This window comes from Balaenoptera acutorostrata, chromosome 3 (assembly GCF_949987535.1).
Source record: "Balaenoptera acutorostrata chromosome 3, mBalAcu1.1, whole genome shotgun sequence".
NCBI classification, from domain to species: Eukaryota; Metazoa; Chordata; class Mammalia; order Artiodactyla; family Balaenopteridae; genus Balaenoptera; species Balaenoptera acutorostrata.
The window spans coordinates 79,526,107-79,552,705 of NC_080066.1; the positions used below are offsets into that span (position 1 = coordinate 79,526,107).

At 45.2% G+C, this 26,599-nt stretch overlaps 1 protein-coding gene across 3 annotated transcripts in view; it reads right to left on the bottom strand.

The window, feature by feature from the left end:
* The window catches only part of CGNL1 (cingulin like 1), a 204,895-nt gene that overhangs the window by 137,354 nt on the left and 40,942 nt on the right, over window positions 1-26,599 (bottom strand). The window contains exons 1-2 of one of the 3 annotated variants that reach the window (XM_057543466.1): window positions 18,057-18,113; window positions 15,743-15,859 (exon numbers count right to left, since the gene is read on the bottom strand). The exons of 1 other annotated variant lie outside the window; for it this stretch is intronic. The gene's annotated coding sequence lies outside the window, so the exon portion shown is untranslated. Of the gene's footprint in view, window positions 1-15,742; window positions 15,860-18,056; window positions 18,163-26,599 lie in introns of those variants that run through there. One more of the 3 variants, XM_057543465.1, reaches the window with a different exon arrangement.

Here is a 26,599-nt window from a genome sequence, read left to right on the forward strand (position 1 = left end):
GGCCTTCCATTCATTGCTTTCCTATTTCATTACATAGGAAATACCCCCTTTAACAGTATCTTGCTTGCACACAACTCCAATTTTGTGTTTAGCATACATACATATATGTAGTGGAAAAAAGAGGACACACACCCCAAAATTAACAGCTGTATATCTTGATGGTAGAACTGAAAACAGTTTTTAATTTTCATCTTATACTTTTCTGTATTTTCCGAATGTTTTATGATAAGCATCTGCTGAGTCAAAACCGAGTTTGATACAACACAGTTCCACTACACGCTCACCAGAATGACTAAAATGAAGACGACACACGATACCAAGTGTTGACACTGGAGACACTGAAACTCACTCACTGCTAGGTGGGAATGCCAGCTGGTACAACCACTTTGGAACACCATTTCACAGTATCAACCACAGCTCCACATACGTGAAGACCCATGTATCTTATCTACTACTCAAGGCCAGAAGTGCAGGCTGTGACCTGGGCATTCAGAAGTCGTTTGTGTAGGACACCAACCACGGCATCGATTCCAAGAAGGAGGAGGAATCACCAGTTATGCTGCTGCTGAGGTTTCAAAGAAAGGAAACTTGCAGGAGTCGCACATCAGGATTAATCACAGACTATTGGAGAGAAAAATGGCTTTAGCTTCTGAAAGCAGTAACTGCTTTCTGCAGAAGGAGAATGACTATTTTATTCCAGTGGAATAATTCATTTTAAATTGAGGAGTCATTTGGGAACTGAAAGAGCTCATCTTTCTTCCCTAAGGAAAGAGAGGAGACAAGTAACTCTGTTAAAAGATTTTCATGTTGACTGGCTAAATTTACTGTCCTTTAATATATTTCAGATTTACAACTAAGATAATTTTTAAAGTATAGGCCTGCTGTGTAAAGTAACTTAAAATGTTGGTCATGAAGCAAGGGACTCAGATTATACAAGACTGTTTTAGTAAAATGAAACACTGTAAACACTGCGAATAGTCTTCAATTTAGAAGATTAACCAAGATTAGGAATCACATCTCACGAATTCTTGCTTCCATTATTTTCTACTTTACTTTCAACTAAGACAGACCACCTGGATCTGAACCTAGCCCCACCTCTTAACTAGCTGTATCACCTTGGGCAAGTTACTTCATCGCTCTGTGCCTCAGTTTCCTCAATCGTAAAATGGGGTAATAATAGGATTATTACAAGGAGTAAGTGAGTTAGTAGATGTTAAGTGCATAAAACAGTGCCAGGCACTACTGAGTACTATAAAAGTGTTCCTATCATTAATTCTTATTATATTTTCAGATGAAGAGGCAGAATTCATCTAAAATTATAAAATTTAACCACAGACTTTGCAGATATAGGAATAGACTGTCTAAATACCAGAGGAAGCTGTATACTAAGATTATGTCAAGTAAACATGAATATTTGTGGTTTGGAAGGTATACACACACACACACACACACAAACCAACCCTCCCTCCCCCCTCCCCCTCTCTCTTAAGTAATTTAAATCACTCTAGAACATAATGTACCAATGATCCCAGGTTCTTCTGATCCCAAAATAATCCCAACAAAGGCGTGAAATATCCTTTCTATTCTGAAATATTCTCTTCTTCCGAATATTTCTAAGGGCCCATTTAAAAAACATACACTAAAAATGCATATTAGCCTTTCGTATTTCAAAAACATGCTGGAAATTTTCCAAGGCACGTTTGAACAGCAGAGTGCATGACGTTCAAACCTGGACTCTTTTCAACCTGTAGCAGAGGAGGCCTACTCAAAGTTTACATTTTCCTCCAATTGTGAGCACAGAAAGCTTTTCATTTTGTTCCAAAGGAAATGATCTTACCATAGCTCGACGATATCATCATTGTCTGAAGAGAGTGGGCATCCGGTGGCCATTACAGAAGAACTAAATGCTAAAACCCAAGGGTATAAAAGTTAAAAGCAACTCAGTGGAAACGTCAGTTACAGCATTCTTTGATTTAAAGAATCAAACACAGAGAGAGAGAACCCTCAAGCAAGGGAATTAGGAAGAATATCAGCACAACGTAATGGTAGTACCCTACTTCCCCTTCCCCCCTCCTCCTCCCCAATAAAAAGGCTTTTCAGTACCCATATGCCTCTGCTTTTCTATGTGGAAGAGAATTGCTCTTGAAAAGATTACCACATATAATTCTTTCACTTCACCAATAGACACATTCACACTTTTCTACCAACGGTGGCCAATTAAGTCCAAAATCCCTATCTCACTACTATTTTCTGTGGTTTTTCCCTATTATCAGAGTGACATAATTAAGATAGCAATTTTCTAATTTACTAGTCTGGGGTATCAAAAAACCTTACTTTGCTTAAAAAATAACTGCTCATTCTGTACTTCACAGACTTTAGGACACCCAGATACCTCTCCACTGAAGCCACGTCTATCAACACAGCTAACACACGACGGTGGTGGTTCCTATCTTTGCTCTACCCTCAGTTGTAAAACCCTTATTCAGCTTTATTATGCAGAACTTGGCCCAGCAGCCTTCAGTATGAGATGGATGATGTGTGGAAAGTTGCATACTCAGGTTGATTCTTAGCAATGAAGTAGATTCTGGGACCTCAAGGAAAAAGTAGGTAATGGCAGCCATATTTTATTTGCAAAATAAAATTCCCAGCGGGGGCTACTTTTCTTGCTGATTTGAGCTGCTTGGTTAGGTTTTCACATTTCATAAACTTGCTCTGGGGCTTGATGGAAACATTCATTCTTCATATGTGTATTTGACTCTAGTATGTGTAAGACACTATGCCAGGTGCTAAGGGAGATTTAAAAAATGACCTTATTTCACTCATAGACTTTTTTCTTTCCACAACCCTCCCTTCACACCAAACATACAGACAAGTGGCACTTCCATTCCCTCACAACCACATTTCGGGCCCTCGTTTCCTCTCCTTAAGCCCCTGTGTATACTAAGAAACCACCTATCGTTTTATTATTATAAAGGTAACACATACAGTGGGTTTTTTTTATATATATGTAAAATTCAAACAGTCAAGGAGGGCATGAAATGAAAAAGAAAATTTCCCTTCCAACCATGCCACCAATCCCACAGCCCAGAAATAAGCACGTTTCTTAGGACTTCTTAGGATGTACATTCGCAACCAAGAATTGAGATTTTAAAACAAAAATGGGATCTTAAGACTATATATTAATTTGCACCTTGCTTTTAAAAAAAATTCTACTTGTGAATTTTTCTTTATCAGTACTCACAGATTTGCCCAGTTCCATAATGTGCTTATATGTTCATTTATTTAACCAGTCCCCTTGAAAGGCCTTTAGGTTATTTCTAGTGTTACGCTAGTATAATGCTGCAATGAACATCTTTGTATGTTTGCCGGCACACTTTTGCAGGTGTATTCATAAGATAAATTCCTAACTGTGGCAGGGCCGAGTTAGAGTATGAACATTTTCAAGTTTTGAAAGATAATGCTAAAAAAAAAAGAAGAGGGAGGAAGGAAGAAAATGCTGTGGCCGACACCAGTGGCTACCCATTCACACCAACTGCCCCTTTCCCTCTGGCCAGCAAAGCTCCCGTTTGGTCCCCTCTCCTCCCAGCGCCCACATGCTTTGGGGAAAGCTGGGCCCCAAGATTGGTCTAAGCAAGCTATGGGAGCCCCATGTCTCCATGCCAGCCATCGGATGAGACGCGGGCATCGGACCCAGTTTTGCCAATGGGGCACAGGAGAAGTTCTGCAGGGGGCTCCTAGCAAAGGTTTTCTCTGCTTTCCTCTTTTCCTGCCTCTGGGCATCACACATCACTGTGTATGAGGATATGATGGTTGAAACAGCTTCAGCCACATTGGGACCACCAAGAGCCAAGCTTGAGGACAAATGTCAAACAGTGAGGCTGACAAAGAGGAAACGTATCTGAGTCATTAATTAACTCCAAAACTGGGCTAACTTTGGCCTTCTTGTTTACATGAGATCATAAAGATCCCTACTATTTAAACTACTTTTAACTGAGTTTTGTTTACTTGCTGGTGAAAGTATTCCCACTGCCCAGCTGTTCTGCAAAAAGAACCCCACTGGATTTATAATCCCACCCAGGGCACGTACTAGAGTGTCTGTCCTCTCACAGCCATGGCTTCACCGGGTTTAATCCCCATCTATTCTCAGTGTATTTTTGCTTCATGGCCAGTTTTTTCTTCCTTGGAGAGTCTAGCAGCCCCTTCCCCAAAAAGGACACACTGAAAAAACGTGACACAAAGGCGGCCAGTATTTCATTCTGCTCCATCTGAGGCATCGTACTGGGCCACAAGTCTCAGCTGGCTCCTTCAGGAAAGAAGACACAGTCACCCTGGGCCGGATATTCTCTAATGCCTTAGAGCCAGTCACGACTCTCTGCTGGGCTGGGGCAGTCACCAGGGTGTGGAAGAACAGTCCTAGACTAGAAACTGGATGACCTAGTTCAGATCTGCTACTTACGAGCTGGTTGGCTGAAGAGAAGTCACCCAACCTCCAGAAGCCTGTTTCTTTGAATGTAAAAGGAGGGTTCCTGAAACGAGGGCCCAGGGTCCTTATAAAGATGGGGACAGGGTGTGTAAAGGCCCTGGTGATAAACTGTCACAGACACAGGTGGGAGTTAGGCTGATCCCCACAGACCTATGCTGAGAGGGGGCCAGGCCAAGGTTAAGCAGATCCCCTGGCCTCCTTGGGACACTTCGGCCCTCTCTGCTCTACCTGTCACTCCCGCCACCACAGTGGCAGCCTAACTCCCAGCCTAACTCCCACAGGCTCCCACCTGGCAGCCTGTCAGGTCAGGACTGCTGACCAGAGGAAGTCCCAGCCCACCACCTGCGCTCCTCCCGCAGATAAGCTGAACTCCGAGGAGCAGTGTCAGAGTGAATGAATGTGAGATGACATTCAGTCGAGAGTCAGGGCGTGCCAGGCTAATCTACAGGGATTACCAAGGCCTAGGCTGGTACCTGGTCAAAAAATATATGATTCTTCACCCAGCTGGCCTAGCTTGAGCAAGCTTCCAAAAGGCTGGTTTGGCCCCTACTTTTCTCACCCCTCTCATTCATTCTTGATCATTGTGGTGGATTCAATCACTGTTTTCTGCACTCCACTCCCCTATAATGGGGTTATATGTCCCCCCTTCTTTCCCATGTGACTTTGCAGTGGCTCCCACGAGAATGGCCTGAGTCTACTTCCCCACTGCACTGATGCTGGGTTTGGCCATGTGATTTGTGTTGGTCAATGGTTATAAGCCAACGCATCACGCATCCCCATCTGCCCTCTTAGGCTACCACGATCTGCCACAAGATGAGCACACCATAGGCCCCCGAATAAGCACATGTGGAAGAGCCCTAAAGCCAAACGGAAGCCTGGAATCTAGCCTGGCCCAGCCAAGGCCAGCCTAGGTCAACCAAACCATACCCTGTAGGAAAATAAATGCTTGTGGTTGTAAGGCTCTGAGATCAGGGGCTGCTGCGTTATGCAGCAACACTATGTAGCAAAACCTAATACAACCACCGTAAGAGCAAATATAACGGTAAGTTTGCCTGGCACAGAGTAGACATGCAATAATAAAATATTTGTGCTTATTTTCAGGAGATCTTAATTCATTTGTCATTCATACACATACAGAGAACTCCTACCCATGAGGCACCACACTAGCCCCACAGGAAGCTGAACGCAATGAAAAATACAAAAGTAATAATTCCTACACGTAACTTTTTAGTCTAGCAAATCCCCAAGCTTCCTAAATTCTACTGGGGGAGAGGGGTCAGTGCTGACGAAGCTTCTACTCATTTCACTGATTCATTCATTCATTCATTTATTGCCCTGGGTTAAATCACAGAAGGGATGAAATTCAGTATCTGTGCATTTAAGGGTCTGATTCTTATATTTATAAATGGTGAAATCTACTGCCTTCTACAAATATACTCTTTTTTTTTTAACATCTTTATTGGAGTATAATTGCTTTACAATGGTGTGTTAGTTTTTGCTTTATAACGAAGTGAATCAGCTATACATATACATATATCCCCATATCCCCTCCCTCTCGCGTCTCCCTCCCTCCATCCCTCCCTATCCCACCCCTCTAGGTGGTCACAAAGCACCGAGCTGATCTCCCTGTGCTATGCGGCTGCTTCCCACTAGCTATCTATTTTACGTTTGGTAGTGTATATATGTCCATGCCACTCTCTCACTTTGTCCCAGCTTACCCTTCCCCCTCCCCATGTCCTCAAGTCCATACAAATGTACTCTTAAAGACAGAAACTAGAAATTATTTTGTAAAGAACTTGAATTATTTTTAATGAACACCTTTGTTCTATTAATCTTCACTTATTCACTCAACATACATTTACTGAGCACCTATGATACTCCAGGCATATGATGGGTAGCTGTGCTAGGAAGCAGCACACACAATTCCTAGCTCCAACTTCTGGCTGCCCAGGTGCACCACTGACCACGAACGAATTATTTAAAATTATAATTGACAGCTCCATGTGGTATCCAAAATTTTTTTTAAAACAAAAATAAAAAACCTCCCTATAGTTTAACTCCAATGTCTTCTTCCAATTTTACTTTTAAAAGAATTCCACTTCACCTGCAAATGTGGCGATTTCACCATCTCTCTTCTTCTATCAAGGACGACACAGAAGATGGGTTTCGACCACATTCCTTCTTACATTCAGTGCCACACACAGAGTTGTGGGAGATTCACACATTTAATAACCTTTGTATTTTTTTTTTTTTTTTTTTGGCCGCACCATGTGGCACGTGAGTCTTAGTTCCCCAACCAGGGATCGAACCCACTCCCCCTACACTGGAAGCAGGGACCGCCAGGGAAGTCCCAACACATTTAATAACCTTTGGCATGAAGTCTTTTCAAAGGTCTTTGGGAAATCTAAATAAATTAGATCCACTGGTTTGCCCTTCTTCCCACATTTATTTTCTCCCTCAGAGAACATAATGGGTTCATCAAGCATGATTTCCCCATCTGCATGTCATGTTTTGTTTTGTTTTGTTTTTTTAAGTGTCCTGTGATCTCACCCTCTCCCATGGATTGCACAAGACTGCTGGGCATGGAGGTGAATTAGCTCTGAAAATAAGGGCCATTCCTCAATTTTAACTGGGGAGTCACAGAAGTGAAGTGTATAAGACCATACACATGCATACACCTCCCTATGCAGACACTGTTCCAAGCACTCTATTAAGTCATATAACATATAAGTCATACTCATATGACATATAACCCCAGAAGCAGGATTCGGACCCTGGAAGTCCAAGGCCAGAGTCCAGGCTCGTAACCGCCAGGCCCTGCAGCCTCTGCAAATCCCAACCTATGCCAGGGTCCCTGGGCTTCTCCACCCACCTGTCCTGGGCCAGCTGATGAGGATCCCCAGGAAAGCAGCACAAATGGAAGGCCATCCTAGAGCGTCCTTTATTTCAGGACACAGCTTTTCCCTGGACACTCCTCTGGGATAAATCCTAGCATCTGCCACAAAAGAACCTCTAAGCCCCCTAAAGCTGCCAACATCCTGCTTCCTCTTGGCAGGACCTACTCACCTCTCCAGAATCAAAGCAAAAAGCAGAGCCTCCTCAGCTATAAGGGCCCATGGCCCGTAACTCAAGAAAGCTCCAAAGCCTGGCTGAAATCTCAGGCCTCGCCTAAAGGACCCAGCATCTCACAGCCCTGAGCTGCTCTCCTAAACGCTTCAGTCTCTTCTTACTGAAGCCCCTACCCTGTTACTGATCTCAGAATTGGGAGGATGGAGGTGACACACCATCTCCTTTCAGTCTGGTCTCTCTCTCCAGGAGCTAGTTTTACATCTCTGGGGCTTCAGGCTTCTCTGAATCTTCCATCACTGGTGGCTTAAGCGGGGTGGGGAGGAGACAGCCCAGATTGTCTGGGTCAATGACACGCTACCAATCTGGCCCAGGCCTCCACCTGGAAATCTAAAGCAAAGGATATTATTAAAGTCACAGGTTAAGGATCCCTGACTCCACAGCAGCTCATTTAGAAGCCCACAGTGGCGTTAAATGTAAACACTTCCCAAGAAAGCTTTAAAACAGAGGGAGGCTTTTATTAAACGATTTAATTGAGGGCCACTTCTCATGTGGAAAGCTTTTTACACGGAGGAATAAAATGGCCTAGTGGGTGTTTTCCAGACACTTGTTTTTAAACTTGCCGTGCTGTCCTGGGGAAATGAAGCACAACTCTGGGCCGGTGTGTGTCCCCCTGCTGCTAATTCTTCAGCAGAAATAAAATACCTAATAAGACCTACTCCCCGGCGGCACAGAGAACCCGGCGTGACAATGTCACTCCAATATTCATTTCAAGGGTCATTAGAATCACCGGACAGGAAAAGTGGAAAAACTAAGGCTGGCCAAAAAGAACCCAAATAAATGAAGAAAGACATTCTAAAGCTTGAAAACAGGACACGATGTGGGAGAATAGGCCTGATGAAACTGAGGCTTGGGTTCCTCTACAAAGACACCAGGTAAAAGGAATGAAGTGCTGATACTCTCTACAGCGCATGGATGGACCTGGAAAACATGATGCTTAGTGAAAGAAGCCGGACCAAAAGGCCACATGCTGTATGATCCCATTTATATAAGATACCCAGATAGGCAATTCCACGGAGACAGAAAGTAGACTGGTGGTGCCAGGGCCTGGGGGGGAGGGAGGAATGTGAAATGACTGCTTACTGGCTACAGGGTTTCCCTCTCCGGTGACGAAAAAGCTCTGGAATTAGATAGTGGTGATGGTTGCACAATGCTGGGAATGTACTTAATGCCACTGACCTGTACACTTTAAACTGGCTAAAATGGGCAGTTTTACACAGTATGTATTTTACCACCATAAAATAGAAAATGATAACAGGAACTCCGGAAAAATCCTTTTTCAGCTCCTAGCCCAGGAGCAATCCCTTCCTCACATGAATATAAATATACATGCTACAGGCCAAAATAATAAATAGTATTATTTTACTAATAACTCATTTATTGAGTTAAGCTTCCCATGTGCACTATGCACTTAAGGCCAAGTCACTCCCCCCCCCCCCCCCCCCCGCCCCGCACCTGTCCTCAGGTGGGTGGTGTTGTTATCATTAGCCCCACTTTACAGGTGAGAAAACCAAGGCACAGGGAGGTCCAGGAGCTTGCCCAGGGTCACCCAGCAAATAGGGAAAAAGCCAAAGGATGAACCCAGAGGGAGGAGAGCAGGTAGCTTACACCCAAACTCAGAGCACGGCCACTCTGCCTCCGAATCGTACGCTCTGCTGAAGGAATGTTTTCTGGGCCTAGTTTCCCACTTTGCCCGCAACACGGATATTCCTTGGCTGTTGAGCCCTAATCCTTTTTCAGTGGCATTTCTTGAGTGACCACAGAGTTCTCTGAAAAACACCTTCAAAATCACACCTTAGGAATCAAACTACACCTTCACATGTGTAGAACTACTTCACGTAGACAGAGAGATTTTCATGTGTTCGGATTTACTGTATTTAGTCCCGGGAACAATGTGGTAAGATAGGAGGGTGGTGTGATTACCCGTCCTTTCCCCGGGAGAAAAGCCAGCCTCCCAAGGTCAGGCCACACGGTGGGTGCAGGCACCTGGCTTCTACTCCAGGGCCCCACTCTGCTGTCTTCCTGAAGAGCCAGGTTTAATTACTCTGAGATGTCCGGGGATGTTTTTTAGCATATAAGTTATTTATATGTAAATCTATACGTATTATTTATATGTAAATAGGTGCACGCAATTACAAATGAAGTTAAGGAGCACGCTAATGGAGAGGAAAACAGCTCTTCCCACATTTCAGGGGCACCTGTGGGGTAACCCAGAAGCACCAATAAAAGGTTAAATTCCAGGGCTTCCCTGGTGGCGCAGTGGTTGAGAATCTGCCTGCTAATGCAGGGGACACGGGTTCGAGCCCTGGTCTGGGAAGATCCCACATGCCACGGAGCAGCTGGGCCCGTGAGCCACAATTGCTGAGCCTGCGCGTCTGGAGCCTGTGCCCCGCGACGGGAGGGGCCGCGATAGAGAAGGGCCCGCGCACCGCGATGAAGAGCGGTCCCCGCACCGCGATGAAGAGTGGCCCCCGCTTGCCGCAACTGGAGAAAGCCCTCGCACGAACCGAAGACCCAACACAGCCAAAAAATAAATAAATAAATAAATCCTTAAAAAAAAAAAAAAAAAAAAAAAAAAAAAAAAAAAGGTTAAATTCCATTCCCTCCACCCCACTTAAGAAAGCAGGGCTCTTTGCCACTGGCCAACAGCTCCCTTTGATAAGAGATGTTAAAAACCACCACCGCTGTTAGAGGTGCCACCTTGCCAGGGCTCTCAGCCTCCCAGTACTGACTTTTGGGCTGGATGATTCTTTGTTATGGGGGCCATCCTGTGCATTGTAGGGTGTCCAGCAGCATCCCTGGCCTCTATCCACCAGACGCCAGTAGCCACCACCACCCCTGGTCGTGACAACCAAGATGTCTCCAGATACTGCCAAATGTCCCCCAGCGGGGCCCCATTTGAGAGCCACTACACTATGTCAAAGAGATGTGGTCCTAACAGCTCTACGAGGTAAGAGCTGCATGCCCCTTTTACAGATGAGGAAACAACCCTGTAATGGATGAGCAACCTGCCCAGAACACCACACTCCTTGTGATGGGCAAATGTGGCTTCCAATTCAAGCAGGTGAGACCCCAATGCTCTCACCCCACAGTGGGAAGATGGAACAAGAAGACCAGAGGTGGATCTACCTTCTACCAGCTCACGTACTGAAATGTTAAACAGAGCCTTGCCCTGAGAAGATGGAGGTGGGCTTGAACCCTCCAGGGGTTTGATCCTCAAGGCCAAAGAAAATGCGTTCTGCTGGCAAAAACAGTTCCAGCAATGCCCAGAAGGCTGAAGGGCCTCCTTGACTCACAAAATAATCTGCAAGCTGGGAGTAGGCATGCCCTTTGAATAATAAGTGCTTTAAGCACAAACACAAACAGCAATCACTGACCATGAGAGCCCGAAATACATTTTTTAAAACATGCCTTTATCAAGAATTCCCCCGTATTATTTTGGTGAAACATTCCCCCCGCCCCCCGTCTCACCCTTCTTAGCGCTCATCTGTCTTTCTGTTTAGAAATCACTGTGGCCGCTAGAGAGACACAGATGAAATACAAGACGTCACGTTTCAAAAAGCTGAATGACTTCTGTCCTTCCTCCTACAAAACTTTATGGAGCATCTATTTTCCACTACACACGGGGGTGCGAGGTCCGTTGAGAGAGCCCTCCTCTTTACAGGTTTGTTTACAGGTTTTGGGGGGAGGGGGGTTCCTCCGACATGTTAGCAAAGGGCACTGATGGTGTTCTAATTGTTGAGATAAAGGCACATGCAAGCAGTCAACAATTTGTGAAGAAATGAAGGAGTGGGTGAATTGAGGGGACGAATGCAGAGCCCACGCACTAACCAGGGCTCCAGGTCCAGAGAAGCACAGCTCAGGGCCAGACAAGTTTGAACCCTGGATCCAACCACTTGGTAGCTACACAACTTCAACAAGTGACCCAGTTTCTCATGGCCTTCTTTCCCTCACCAGGAAAATGCATTTATGATAGCACCCATCCCATAGAGCTGCTATGTTGAACACTCTCAGACAGGGCTGGAGGTAAATGCTCCAGAAGCATTTGCTATTATTATGAGAATCACTGATTTGGGCAGGCCTCCTGGGAAGTCTGGTGACTCTTCTGCACCCCACCAAGCTGCCTCACGCCCAGGAAGTTGGACTCAAGGCAGGTATCCAGACCCTTAGCAAGAGGTGGTCATGCCCTGAGCAGACCAGACCTGAAGAACCAGGTAACTACTGGTTCTAATCCTCCCCCCCTTCCCTACTTCCTCTCTCCCTCTAACCTTACACCCCACCCCACCCCACCCCACAAAACAGCTTTCAGGTGGCTCAGGGTAGCACAGATAGTTAGGGCTGAGCTGGCCTGACTACATGTGAAACAAAGGTGCTCAAGCCTCAAGCCTGAAACTCACAAGTAGGAAAAATCTTAAATTTGGTAAACTCCAGCCAGCAGTCCCTTTCCAAACTACTCTCTCTTATCTCTCCCTCCATTCTTTCTCTATCAGTTCCTCTCCAACTCTTAAAGCTTTCACTGTAATCACCACTCTCAGTAAACTTTCCAGGTTTTTGATATTTGATTAGGGCAAGGAGAGAGGCTAATCCACTTTTCAGCTGCTGCTGTGCAATTCTAAGTCAACTGTTTTTAATAAGGATAAAAATCTCATAAGCAAAAATGGTGGAGAAGCAAATTCTTTTTTTTTTTTTTTTTTTTTTTTTACAAATGTTATCTGTAATACAGCTACAACAAAGCTCAAGGATATGGATTAGTTCATAGGATATACTAGAACCTCTTTATGACTTTGGAAACTGGGCCATTTCTTTCTCCTCTGAAATAAAATCAAAAGAGGGCAGCTGTTAACAGCGTCTCAAACTCTGAACTGGAATCACAAGACTCCAGACCTCAACGGGTTCCTCACCTGGAAAATGGGATCAACAACACTGACGTCTCAGGATCCCTGGGAGGAGTCTTAGCCGCAGGGGGTCCTCTTCCCCGAATGGACTCCAATTTGCAAGGGAAAACAGAGTGCCTGTTCAAATGCAATAAAATACGGGCTAGAAAGCCAGGGGGAGTCAGAAGTAAAACTCAGGCGAATTACTGAAGCCAAAACTAGAAAATCTTGATCATCTTGCCTCAATCCTCTAGCAAAGAGATAAGCAAGGGTGAAAGATTATTAATAATAAAGGGGCTGGGCTTCCCTGGTGACGCAGTGGTTGAGAATCTGCCTGCCAATGCAGGGGACGCGGGTTCGAGCCCTGGTCTGGGAAGATCCCACATGCCGTGGAGCAACTAGGCCCGTGAGCCACAACTACTGAGCCTGCACGTCTGGAGCCTGTGCTCCGCAACAAGAGAGGCCGCGATACTGAGAGGCCCGCGCACCGCGATGAAGAGTGGCCCCTGGTTGCCGCAACTAGAGAAAGCCCTTGCGCAGAAACGAAGACCCAACACAGCCAAAAATAAAATATAAAAATAAATAAATAAATTTAAAAATAATAATAATAATAATAATAATAATAATAATAAAGGCGCTTTATAGACTTAAGAAGACTACAAAGTATGTAACAGCCTGAGCCATTATGTACTCTACCAAAGGCAAGCAGAAAGCCCTGTGACTGGACAGCAGGGGATAAACCCCGCCCTATAAAACAAGAGGCTGAAATATTCCATGTTCATGAAAAATGCCCTGTGCTGTAATCCCCAACACTAACTCCATGATGACCCTCCATCGAGCTGATCCTTCTTAGGGTGAAATATAGAGCTAGAGCCCATTGTAGTAATGGACACACACGCGGTAACCCTGTTTTCAACTTACCTTTCCTAATTATAGCTCCGCACGCCTCTAAACCCTTCTGACCTGTAATTTTAAGAGCTTGAGGTAATTACAATGCAGCAAAGTTTTGTTTTTGTTGCTAGTACCACATAAATAGGAACTGAACGTGCACGGCTTCGCTTTGCTCCAGAATATTCGACACTGAATTTTGTTTTTAATCTCTTACCCAACGGCCAATTTTCTCCAGAAATTCAGAGGTTTGCAGAACTTGAAGAAATGTGGAGACAGTGTCTCTCTAACCTAGGATTTGGGATCCATTGAGAGCCTTTCTAAACAGCCTAATCTATCCTCTCCGTTTAAAAAAACAGAAAAATAGGATTTCATAAAATTTCCCTTGGGATGATAAGCCCGCAGTGATCTTCAGTCTAACATTACGCATCGTCCCGTAGAGGAAAACAGTAAATCAATCCAGATCTAAGGGGACTGTGGTGTTAGAAAAACAAGGCACAGAAAACATAATTTCCCAATCAGTTCTGCTTTAGAGGCACAAGGAGCGGTGGAAAGGCCTCAGCTTTGAATTCAGGCAGCTCCGAGAGCTCTGGAACCTCAGCTCTGCCACTTCTCTGGAGCGCCTGAGCCGCCCAGGATCTCTTTGGGCCTCAGTTTCCTCATCTGTAAAATGAGGCCGCTGCCACCTGCCCCTCAGGAACGTACAGGTTTTCAAGCAACGGAGGACAAGTGCCCCGCTCGCTACCCGACACGTGAAAGGTGGACAGCCAACAAATGTAACTACTCTTACAACCCTGGGGTTATTAGTCCTGTGGGTCAGCTGTTTGGAAACCACCTTCCCAAGGAAAAGCAGTGTGAAGTCCAGTCTCCTGTCTGTCCAAGGAAACCTGAGCTAAAGGGACAACAGTACGATAAAGAACAAACATCCACACACTGGCTGGAGAGACAGACAAGAACCGACCCACCTGCTCTCAAAGTACAACGGCTGCTGTTACCCTCCTCCCAGCTCGGTTGCACAGGACGGGTAGCCTCTACTCACTAAGCTTAGGTGGCCAGTTACTATAATGGCAAAAAGGGATCCAGCCACGTTCTCCGCCAGCTTCCCAACCCCGGTCATATCCCTCCATGCACTGCTTGCCTAAGTACTCCTTAAGCAAATCGCATCTGCCAGAATCCTAACTCCTCCTTCCTCACTCCTCACTTTCCCTTGGCAGGATCGGAGTACAAACCCCTCTCGTCCATCAGAAAAGTATCTGAAGTCAATTATTTAAAACTTGACGTAGGGACTTAATAATTTAAACCCAAGAAAAGCTTTTCTTGCGTCTGCTGTGCCAATGAATTGACAAGGTATCTATACACCCAGGGGAGGCGAGCCAGGAGGTACCCAGCTCCCCCCACAGTTCTTCATGCTCATCGTGCGTCTAAGAGTTCCCAACCTACTGTAACCCCCAGTTTACATCTCCACCAGATCTCAAGCTCCATAAGTCAGGACAGTAGCCTGTTTACCACGAAATCGGTGAACGATAACAGAGCTTTGCCAGGAGTGGGGGCTTCATAAGAACTGAATTTGTTGTATGACTGAGTAAAGAAACAACAAAAACAAAAATGTGGTATGAATTTAAGATGAAGCACTCTCTCTCCCAGGGATATTGGTTTGGGGGACGGAGGACAGTGCCTGAAGAAGGAAGGAAAGTGGGGTCGGACGGGGGCATTGGACTGAAAACTCCAATAAGCTTCCCCTACGTGAAAGCCGGTCAACCCTGGTGCTCTTTCCACCAAATCCCCCTTTTTTCTCTTCTACTTTCAGGGTTTTTATGGGATAACTTGTTTCGTGATAACAGCAATGTCATGTGACAGAATAAAGTAAGCACTTGGTCATTCATGGAAAATTACCCAATTTTCAATTCCCCTTGAACTTTGTTTTTCTCCTCTGATGCCAACCTCTCAGCCATTTCACTGCCCTTTAGTGCCAGGATCAGAGGAGGAAAAGAAAGGAAAAGCACAAAATCAGTCGTGTTGTTTAAAAGGGTCAATGGCACCTCTTAGATAAATGGGTTGCAGGCAGGGGTGGGGACAGAGGGAGTAAAGGAGGCCACTGAATTCTTTAAACCACCCCCAACCCCATCAGTACAAGCAAATTAACTGTCCCTACGTGAAGGGGGGGGGAAAAAAAAAAGCCAATAGGGCAGTCTATTCTTAACACAAATCAAAGATCACTCTTCTGAATGCTGCATACCCTTTCTCTAAATAAAGAAGCCCCTCACTAACTCTTTCTTCACTTCCTTTCTTCTAATCACTTTAGAATATTAGAGTTACTACTAAAAAGGGAGAAATGCTTAAATAAATCTGTTAGGTCCATATTTACACATACTTTTTCTTGCTTTTTTTCCAGAATGTACCATTATATTCACAGTTTAACCATTGCTGTTCAGGTGCAACTTTTCAGGCACTAGGAGTTCGACAGCATCCTCAAGTCAACATTTTCCCCCTAAATGGAGATAAGATTAGCAAGTTAACGAACCAGTCAATAACATGGCTTCATTTTGTTGGCCTGGTCCAAAAAAAACAGAAAAACTCAACAGTAGGAAGACACTTTCCATATGGTCTTTTTCCCCCAAAGGTTGAGGATTCGGGCCAGGGGCCACCCTGTGAGACCATGCCCTCCTCATAACCTCCATTCTCAAGCCAAGACAGTTAAGCCCACTGCCACCGCGGCCCCACTTCCAGCAACTGAGCCCAGGGATAGGAGCAGCGTATGGTAATCGAGGATGGGAAAAAGAGAGAAACCAACTGGGACCAAACTCTACAATTCTGAATTTTTTCAAAATGAATGTTCTTTTGACTCACGTTAGGAGCTAGAAATGAACACAAACTTTCCTCCAACTCTGGAGGGCATTCTCTTAAAAGAATGTCACACCACTACTAATAAAAATGTCATATAGGGGGCCAGCGCCTAAGAAAAAAATGAAATCCACTGGTTTGTGGCCATGTAGCACACAGGTGGGAATCTAATACAAACATCATACTTAGGTACCACAGTAAATTAACCAAGATCCCAGGAGACTGTCACAATAACACACTATAAAAAACATATGCTCAAATTCAATGTATACATATATTCGATTTTTCCTTAGTCCTATTTCCCTATCATTTTTAAGATCATTAGACAAGTGGCAAAGGTCTCACCTCAGATGTGTCATGTTACTGTAGGCACCAATTCCCTAACTCAGATATTATGCTGTCAACAAGAAATATACACTGTGTTAATTACATCTGCTGGGCTTAATCACACAGTGGCAATAAGCCCAATCTACACAATGAAGCTTAACACACATATTAACACCATATCAACTACAAAATAAGGATCTTGTCAGCTTGTGTTCTTAAAAAATTTCCCCACACATTTATGCAGAATCATAATCTGTGCCAGAGGATCTCCAAAAGCTGATGGATTCCTAAATTATTTTTCCTCCTTTTAATCTGAAATCCTTTCCAACTAGGACAAGTCAAACTATCACTTAGTTTCCCTGAATAAGAACCTGTAGCATAACCTTGACCCTTGCAAGGACTTCATGACTTTAATCCCTCCACTGTCACCTCCTTGGCAGAAAGTGCACTAGCAATATTTTCTGTGAACAGAGAGGTAGAAGCAGAAGGAACTCCAGAAAAAGGCACCATCTGCAGTTTAAAGTTGGAAAGCACCAGCCCACAGGTTTTTCAAGTGCAAAGGTGGATTACACAAGGCAGAATCGAGAGTAGCTGAGATGATCTCCTCTAGTAGTTCAGAAAGTGGGTGTGGAAAGCGAAAAGCACAACCCAAAGCACATTAGAATCACCTGGCTGTTTAAATTCCATTGCTCAGGCTGCGCCCCAGACCAGCTAAATCAGGATCTCTAGAGGTGGGACCTAGGCATCAGAATTTTTTAAAACTCTCTAGATGTGCAGCTAAGTTTGAGAATCAATACCCAAAAGAAATCCCCAACGTGTTTTGAACAGCGCGTTGTGAGCAGCGTTGGAAAGGCACCGCAGCCTTGGGGTGAAGGGGTATACACAGAGTAAATATACAAAGTTTTTTTTAAAAAATCCTCTGTAACTAACTCCAACATGACAGCCAAGCACCTGTGTAGAGGCCAAACAGTGATGCAACTTGGAAAAATCCCTTGGAAAGCTAGGATGTGTGCCGTACGTGAGGCGGGGTCTTTCAGGACGACCTGCCTGGACCGGGAAAGCCAGGGAGAGAGGGACGCCCACCCGCCCTTTCTTTTCAAGGGATGGTCGAGACCAGCACGCCCAGAAATAAAGTAAAACAGGGTCGGACAGGGACCGAGGTGCTCGCTTGGGTCCGGGAGGAACCCGGGCTCACTCGCAGCTGTCACTCGAGCCCGAGGGTCGAGGCAGGGGTGCTAAGGCTGCCAGCCCCTCTTCACTACACGGCGGTCCCGGAGCCCCTCCCTCGCCCCGGCCCCGACGCGGGCCCCCGGGAACCCATCTGTCCTGCACGTCTCCCCGCCAGGGCGCGCGAGCGGGAGCCAGGAGCGCACTTTCCAGCCCCGGGACCCGCGCGCCTGGCGGCGGGCGCGGCGCGGGGCTCGGACGGCGGGCCCGAGCTCCTCCGGATCCCACCGCCCACGACGACACCTCGGCCTCCCGGTCCGAGTCCCCGCGCCCGCTCCCGGCTCACTTACCGCCGCCGCCGCCTCCAGGGTCCCGCTCTAGCCGCAGCCAGCAGAGCCCGGCCCGAGTGCAGGGACCGCGGCGCCGCCAAGAGGCCGGGCGAGCCCGGGCCCCGCCCCGCCCCGCCCGCCCTCGGGGAGGAGGGGCCGGGCCGGGGCCGCCCGGGTTTGGGAGCCCGGCGCCCCCACCCCCACCACCGCCCCGCCCGAGCCGGCTCGTCCCGCCCGCTCCAGCAGCTCGGCGGGCCTCCCTGCACTCCCGCGTGCCCTCGCGCCGCCCCGGCCCTCGGGACAAGTCTCCCCGCACCCCGACACGGCGCCTACTCGGCTCGGCCGGGACGCGCCCGCCCCTCCGCCAGCACCTCTTCCCCATCCCACCCCATCAGGCCTCACACTCCTCTCCAGCTACGCTTTGTCCTCACCCTTCCCCAGATCGGAATGTCCTCCCACCTCCCCTCCGCCGTCCCCGGTACTTTTCACCTCCGAGCCCCGGCAGTTCCAAATTCCCCGTGTCTCCTGGGAGCCTTGCCTGTTTCGCACCCACGACTTCCCTTCTGTCCCTTCCCCACGGCCCCTTGGCCCAGTTTTCTCCCTACCCTTACAGGCAGCCTTTTTCTCCCCACCTGGTCAGAAACTTTAAGGTATAACTTTTCTCCTACCACAATCGAATTTGCAAGTGTTTATTGAGCACCTACGAAGTCTAGAAATACTGGTGGAGGGGACGCCAATAATAAATGTCCGTCCCTGTTAGGGAGGCAGGGAAGTGAGATGCCTAAGGTCACACAGCTGATGGTAGTAGGGCTGGGATTAGAAGTCAGATTTCTGGTATCTAGTTGAGGACCGTTCCAGGGGAAACTGCAGAATGCCGCTGACCAGCTGCGGGAGTTTGAGCAAAAAACGTTTTCTTACTTGTGAAAAGGGAGGCTACCCACCCCACCAGGTTGTGAAGATTACCTAAGAAAACAGACATGGAATATCACACAACCTGTGCTAATAAGTAAATGTTTGTTGACGTATGGAATGAAATAGACACTTGAAAATTCAATAATTTAAAATAACAATATAGAAAGACTTAAAAAGTAATAGTGAATGCAAGAAAACATTGGCAAATCATATCTGATAAGGGATTAATATCCAAAATATATAAAGAACTCATACAACTTAATAGCAAAAATACAATCTGATTTTAAAGTGGGCAGAGGATCTGAATAGACATTTTTCCAAAGAAAACGTACAGATTGTCAACAGGTATGAGGAAAGGTGCTCAACAATCATCAGGGAAATGCAAATCAAAACCACAATGAGCGGGCTTCCCTGGTGTCGCAGTGGTTGAGAGTCTGCTTGCTAATGCAGGGGACACGGGTTCGAGCCCTGGTCTGGGAGGATCCCACATGCCGCGGAGCAACTGGGCCCGTGAGCCACAACTGCTGAGCCTGCGCGTCTGGAGCCTGTGCCCCGCAACGGGAGGGGCCGCGATAGTGAATGGCCCGCGCAGCGCGATGAAGAGCGGCCCCCACTTGCCACAACTGGAGAAAGCCCTCACACGAAAACTAAGAGACCCAACACAGCCATAAATAAATAAATAAAGTATTTTAAAAAATCAAATACTTTAAAAAAAAAAAAACAAAACATGAGCTATCACCTCACACCTGTTCAGAATGGCTATTATCAAAAGGACAAGAGATAACAAGTGTTGGTGAAGATGTGGGAATGTAAATTGGTTTCAGCCACTATGGAAAACAGTGTGGAGGTTCCCCCTAAATTAAAAATAGAACTACCATATGATCCAGCAATTCCACTTCTGGGTATTTATCCAAAGAAAATGAAAACTCTAACTTCAAAAGATATATGCACCCCCAATGTCATTGCAGCACTATTTACAATAGCCAAACTATGGAAGCAACCTAAGTGTCCCTTGATGGACAAATGGCTAAAGAAGATATAGTATAAACATACAATGGAATATTATTCGGCCATAAAAAAAGAAGGAAATCCTGACATTTGCGACAATATGGATGAACTTCGAGGGTATAGTGCTAGGTGAAACAAGTTAGAGAAAGACAAATACCATATGATCTCTCTTATATGTGGAATCTACAAAAATAAAAAAACAAACAAAAAAGAACAAGCTCATAGATACAGAGAACAGATTGGTGGTTACCAGGTGGGAGGAACTGAGGGGGTTGAAATGGGTGAAGGGGGTGAAGGGAGTAAAAAGTAAAAACTTTCAGTCATAAAATAAGTCATATGGATGTAATGTACAGCATGGTAAATATAGTTGATAATACTGAATTACATATTTGAAAGCTGCTAAGAGATTAGATCCTAAAAGTTTCCAGCACAAGGGAAAAAAATCTTTGTAACTGGATGTTAACTAGACTTATTGTGGTGATCATTTTGCAGTATATACAAATATCGAATTATTCTGTTGTACACCAGAAACTAATATAATGCCAAATGTCAATTATACCTAAATAAACAAACAAACATTTAAAGTAATAGTGATGGGGGTGGTGGGAAGATTTGGATTCTACTTATCCAAAGAAGGCAGCAATGGTCAAAGCAGACTTTTTGGAGGAAGTGGAGTTGAGCTATCCTAGAAATAATGGATCCAGGTGCAGGTGAGTCCAGGAAGACACCCAAGGTGGATGGGGTGGGTGAACACTGTTCAGAGCGTGGTCCAGCTTTTCCTGAATGGAGGCTGCCTGTAGGGGATCATACTAGAATGGGGGATGGGGCCAGATGGTGGAAAAGGCATCCAATATCAAAGTGAGGGGGCTCAAGTTAACCAAACAGCACTTGGATACCTCAAAATGGTTGGAATGGAACTTGCATCCTACAGAGGGCACTTAAATGACCCTGGAAACGTGGGATGGCAGAAACCAGCAGCCCAGGAACCAACAAAGTGATGAGAGGGGATTGCAGCAGGGAGGGAGAGGGAAGAAAAAAATTTCCAAAGAAGACCCCTAGGAGTTGGGGAGCAGATGTATGCAGTGGGGGAATGGAAAAAGCAAAGACAAAACTGAGGTTTCAAGGCCCAGGCGCCAGGAGAAGAGAGTGAAGTTCCCTCACTTAGGGCTGAGGAAGCAGCGGGTACCAGCCAAGGGAGAAGGAGAAGGGTCCCGGAGAGCTGTCAGGAAGAACCAGGGAAGTCTTTGATAGAAGCCAAAGGATGAGCAGTTCATGAAGGAGAGGGTGGTGCCGAACGCCACAAATCTACTTCTAGACCCTCACACGAGGAGCCATACAAAGTATGCACTCGGTACATATTTGTTAACTGTCTAAAAAGCATTTAATCAGCAACTGACCCCCACCTTCCAGGCAGATATTTTCCTGATAACAAAAATAAGGAGAGCCACTGGGGGCAAGGAAAGAAGAGGAGTGGAGATCAGTTTATTAGAGGAATTGCTTTTGAGGCTGCTACTGTCAAGATGCAGCTCAAGCCCCTTCAACCTCAACGGCAAACCTCCCCTGTGCCAAGGCTAAGTATCTTTGTTCATTTCTGATGGCCAACACCTTCTAACAAGGAATTTCTCCTTCCAGAACACATTTTTCTTGGATATGTCTAAAGCAAAAATAGCCAGCCGTGACTATTTAGTGGCTCGGCCTTGAAATAATGAAAACTAGAATTTAGTTTATCTTGCAGAAGTAGATATGATGTATTTTCCTAGAACTGAAGTGTAAGGAGTTACCTTAGGGCTTATGAGCCGGTTAACTCACGAGCAGGTTGAGGGCCACAGACTGGTGATACCCTTTGCCCACAGTCCTGTGATCAAGGTGACCGTGATTATAGCAGGAACTTGGATTTCTTGAGCAACTTGAGGAATTTCACATTTAATATTTAAATGTCAGAACAACCCGGTAGATGTTCTCATCCCCATTTTAAAGATGAGGGAGTTGAGGCTCAGAAAAGCCACACAACTTGCCCAAGATCGAATTCTTAATTACTAAGTGGAGGAGCAGCTTCCACGGCTCCTGGGTCTGTCAGGACTGGAGCTTTGCTGGAGAGTCACAGACTTCAGACTGGAAGGCCTCTAGGGGATGATTCATCCCAAGCCATCCTCCTCCCGTTTCAGACCAGGGTTTCTGAAAACGAGTTCCCTGCTGGAAGCCAGGGAAACTTCAGCACCTAGAGCAGCCACAAGTTCTGACAGGTAGTTTTCTCTGAGCCTCTCTCCCTCCCTCTCTCCCTCCCTCTCCCCCCTCCCTCTCCCCCTCCCTCTCCCCCTCCCTCCTTCAGTTTTACACGCAGCTCTTATAGGTATTGGCCTCCTCTGAGCCCCGCCCTGTGCCAGCTGAGCCCAGCACTGATCTGTCTCCTCTGTCCCCCAATCCCTTCCATGAAATTCAAGGACGCAGAGATTGATATCCATAGGCCTTTCCCTCGCTATGAGAATTCCAGAGTTTGTGCCAACATGAGGAGGATGACTTTTAAAATATGGATATGGGTTTGGAAAGAGGGCAAGGGGGCAGCAAGGTATGTGTCACTCAGCCTTAGGAAGCTGCCCACAGGAGGGGCCAGGCAGCAGCTGAGCTGGGGCATGAGAGGCCAGCATAGCCCAGGCAGAGAGCCCCACGTTGGTGGGGGCCAGAGTCTCCCGGGGCCTCTGACTCAGGGCCAACGTTTCTTTTTTCTCTGAGCTCTCCAGTCTATTCTGACCTTAGGGACCTGGTCAGTGGCTCTGAATCAAACATCAGAAAGGTACTGGATGTTTGGAAGGAAGACAATACACTGAAGGATGCCTTTTAGGCTGTCATTGGCAACACAGGAAAATTTACAGGTAGCTGGTTGAAACAGGATGGAGATCCCCTGAACCATCTGTAGGGGACAGGGCATGACAAAGGGAAATTTAGGCATCATTATTGCCAACACAAAGTGCAGACATCACTGACATATTTCAATGTGCTAACTTAATGTGAACTGAACAGCTATATTTAGGGATATTCAAAGATGTACCCTTATGCTGGTCCTTTTAATACATGGCTGCATTATGACTTTGGGCACTTTTGTGTGTGTGCGTGTGTGTGTATAATTGTATACATATAATTATATATGAATTGTATATATAATTGTATATATAAAATTATATATATTAAATAAAATTATATATTATATATAAATTGTATATATAATTATATATATAAACTCTATATATATAAAATTGTATTTTATGAAGGCATTGGTATAAAGAAAAATATTTTGATATTATATAGTAACATGTTTTCTTCCACCTTAAAGTTCATTTTTTCTTCTAATTTTAAAATAAATTAAACATTTTTGTGGAGCCCTGAAATTATCGTGGGCCCAGGCACTGTGGCAGCCCTGCTTATATCCTGAGGGTTTCTCTCCTACACTGAATGCCTGGGGAAATTTAAAAGAGAGCTTTGCATGGAGCTCTACCCCAGGCCAATTAAACTGAAGTCTCCAGGGGTGGGTCGAGGCACCCTATTTGTGGCATTAAGAAAAAATCTCCCAGGTGATTCCAGTGTGCAGACAGGATTGTAATACTGGCTCTAATAATATTTTCCTCATAGGACCTTAAGTTTCTCAATAGCAAATTCTCCATTGCTTTTTTTTTTTTTTTTTAAAGATACTATCCTTTGAGGCTGGAGATGGACCACTGTTTTACAGATCAATTTTCCAAGCAGAGAACCTCACTGTATCTTATTTCTATCGGTGAAAATCTACTTTACATCACAGTGGGACAATGTTTTTGAAATTTTAACCCCTCCCCCCTTTTTGCTCTTTGTAGCTCTACCTCTCCTTTCCAAGCCCCTGTTTGCCCGTTGCCTTCAGGGTGAGATGTGACAGGGTGGAAGGCAGAAAAGAAAGGAATCTCAGAGTGGGAGTTTTCAAAGGTCTCTGGACTGGGAGGTCTCTGGGTCTAGACCAAAAGCTGCGGAAATGTGGGGCTTATGTGTGAGATTTGCTCTGGGAAACTAGAAAATATTATTCTAGACTAGGGGGGAGGGGAGACTAAGAGTGAGTGGGATGAAGAAACCATTCAAACAGAAATAAGAAAAAAATGGATAGAACGGCCACTGCGGGCGACTTGAGGGAGAACCAAGGAGCCAGCAGCCTCCATGACTCGCCAGCTGCCCCTCCAGGTGAGGGTGAAGCTTCCCTTCCTCCACAGCCACCCTGTGCCTGGTGACCACCCAGGAAGGGGATGCCCACTCAGGGCAGAGATTTTACACACTCCCCTTCTCTTGATCCTGGGTGCTCCATTCCCACTGTAGAATAGTCTAGAACATCCCTGAGAAGAAGGATGGAGCTCAGGACATCTAATAAGATGTCCTGGATATTTTCCTAGGATTACAAAATTCTTAGAAAATATAGAAGTGAAAGATGACTGTCACAAATTGTTTCTTTGCTTTCATACTCACACTTAATACCAGAAAAAGATCTATCCAGTCAGCACTAAAATTCAGACAACTTAGAATTATAACTTCCTTAATGGACATAACAAAGGTTGAAAACATTTTAGGAAGGAAAGTGACCTACATTTGATATTTTGTAGACTGCTAAGTGTGACACTAAGGGACATATAAAAGAACAGTATAATGTAACAAACTGAATCTGGCCAGAACATTCTCCGGGAAGGGAGCTTATAGGATCACACACCATCTATCTTAATTACATACCTGTCCAAAAGATAGAACACAACAGGAAGGATGTAGTTTTAACTAGCTTGGAGGGCTATAAAATAGTTACCTTGTTATAAACTTCGGTTGTTACATACCAGCAGGGGACACAGCATTTGTTTTCTGTTTTAAATTTTGCTTTCCAAAAGCAACATTACTATGGACTTGCAAGGAATGGGAAGAGATTTTTCAAAAAAGGATATTTTATTGCTTCTGAAATATAGTAGCAAGAGTGCCAATGTTGACGAGTCTACATTTCTTTCTTCAGCTGTTAAAATTTGAAGGAAGGGTACTTAATAAAACCGATAGTTTTCAAAACATTGTGTTCTGGTGAAAAATTTTTGCAGATGGATGGTGGCGATAGTTGTACAACAATGTAAATGTACTTGATGCCACTAAACTGTACACTTAAAAATAGTGTACATGGTAAATTTGATGTTTTGTTGGTTTTATCACAATTTTTAGAAAAGGAATAAAGAGGGGCTTCCCTCGTGGCTCGGTGGTTAAGAATCCGCCTGCCAATGCAGGGGACACGGGTTCGAGCCCTGGTCCGGGAAGATCCCACATACCGTGGAGCAACTAAGCCCGTTTGCCACAACTACTGAGCCTGTGCTCTAAAGCCCACGAGCCACAACTACTGAAGTCCGTGTGCCTAGAGCCTGTGCTCTGCAACAAGACAAGCCACTACAATGAGAGAAAGCCCACGCACAGCAGTGAAGACCCAACGCAGCCATAAATAAAATAAATAAAGGAATAAAGAGTCCCTGGGTCCAGATTGCAGGAGGAAAAAACATGAAAACACTGTGTTTGTGGTTTTGATTGTGTGTGTGTACACGTACATGAAAAAAGGAAGAGAGGAGATAAAAAATAGTTTTCTGATTATTTGTATCTGGCTGATGGAAATCTAAAAATATGAGCATCAGTGCATGTTTAAGACCTTGTAAGCTAGTGAAAGCACCCGAGAAATGTAGAAAAACTGAGTCTTACTTTATAAAATATTACAAGCTACTTAGCTCATGCTAAGAAAAGGAATCGCAGAATCACTTATAACATTTAGCATCTTGTTCAAGGCCCACCTAGTCATGCTCTCCTCCAGTCTTATACCTGGTCCCTGCCATTCAAAGCACCCACAGCCAAAAGAAAAAAACCCACACAAACAAACAGCAAACGCATCTTATGAAATCTCCAAAAGTTACGAACATATTTTGAAATTTTTGCTATTCAGTTGAACTATTGGAGAGGCATCAACAAAGCAGTATTAAGATACATAATAAACTCTACATAGACCTGGATATTACAACACAATTTGTTGAAATGGGGTTAATGACCGCATGAGGAAAGATATCTATTACCTAATATATTTCCAACGACTCCACCAGTAATAAAAATGCCAGTTCCATCTACTCTGCCCGATTCTGATGTCTGTTTCAACAGGTAAAGACCTGGGAAGTAGAGGGGGAGGAGCTTCTATGTGCCAGGCACTGTCCTGGGGCTTTATATTCATTATTTCATTCAGTCCTGACAATAACCCAGACAATATTGTTATACCCATTGTGCAAGGAGGAAAGTAGAATGCACAGATTATATAATTTGTTCAAGATTGCACAGCTAGCAAGTGGCAGGGCTAGGATTCCCAAACCAGGTCTGATCGACTCCAGAGGCTGTGTGCTTCATCTCTGTGATAAACCATATGTCTATAAAGCTAGCCCTCTTATACAGAATGTTTATTTTAGAATGCATTTTTTTTCCATTATAAAAGTAACTCAGACCTTCCAGGTCAAGGTGGCTGGGTGAGCACAGACTGAAACATTCCCTTCTACTACAAACACAGAAGTAAATGAAAGACAAAACCCCAAATGAAATGGAAACCTGTAGCTATACAGGCTGCTACTGGGAACTCATGGGGAGCT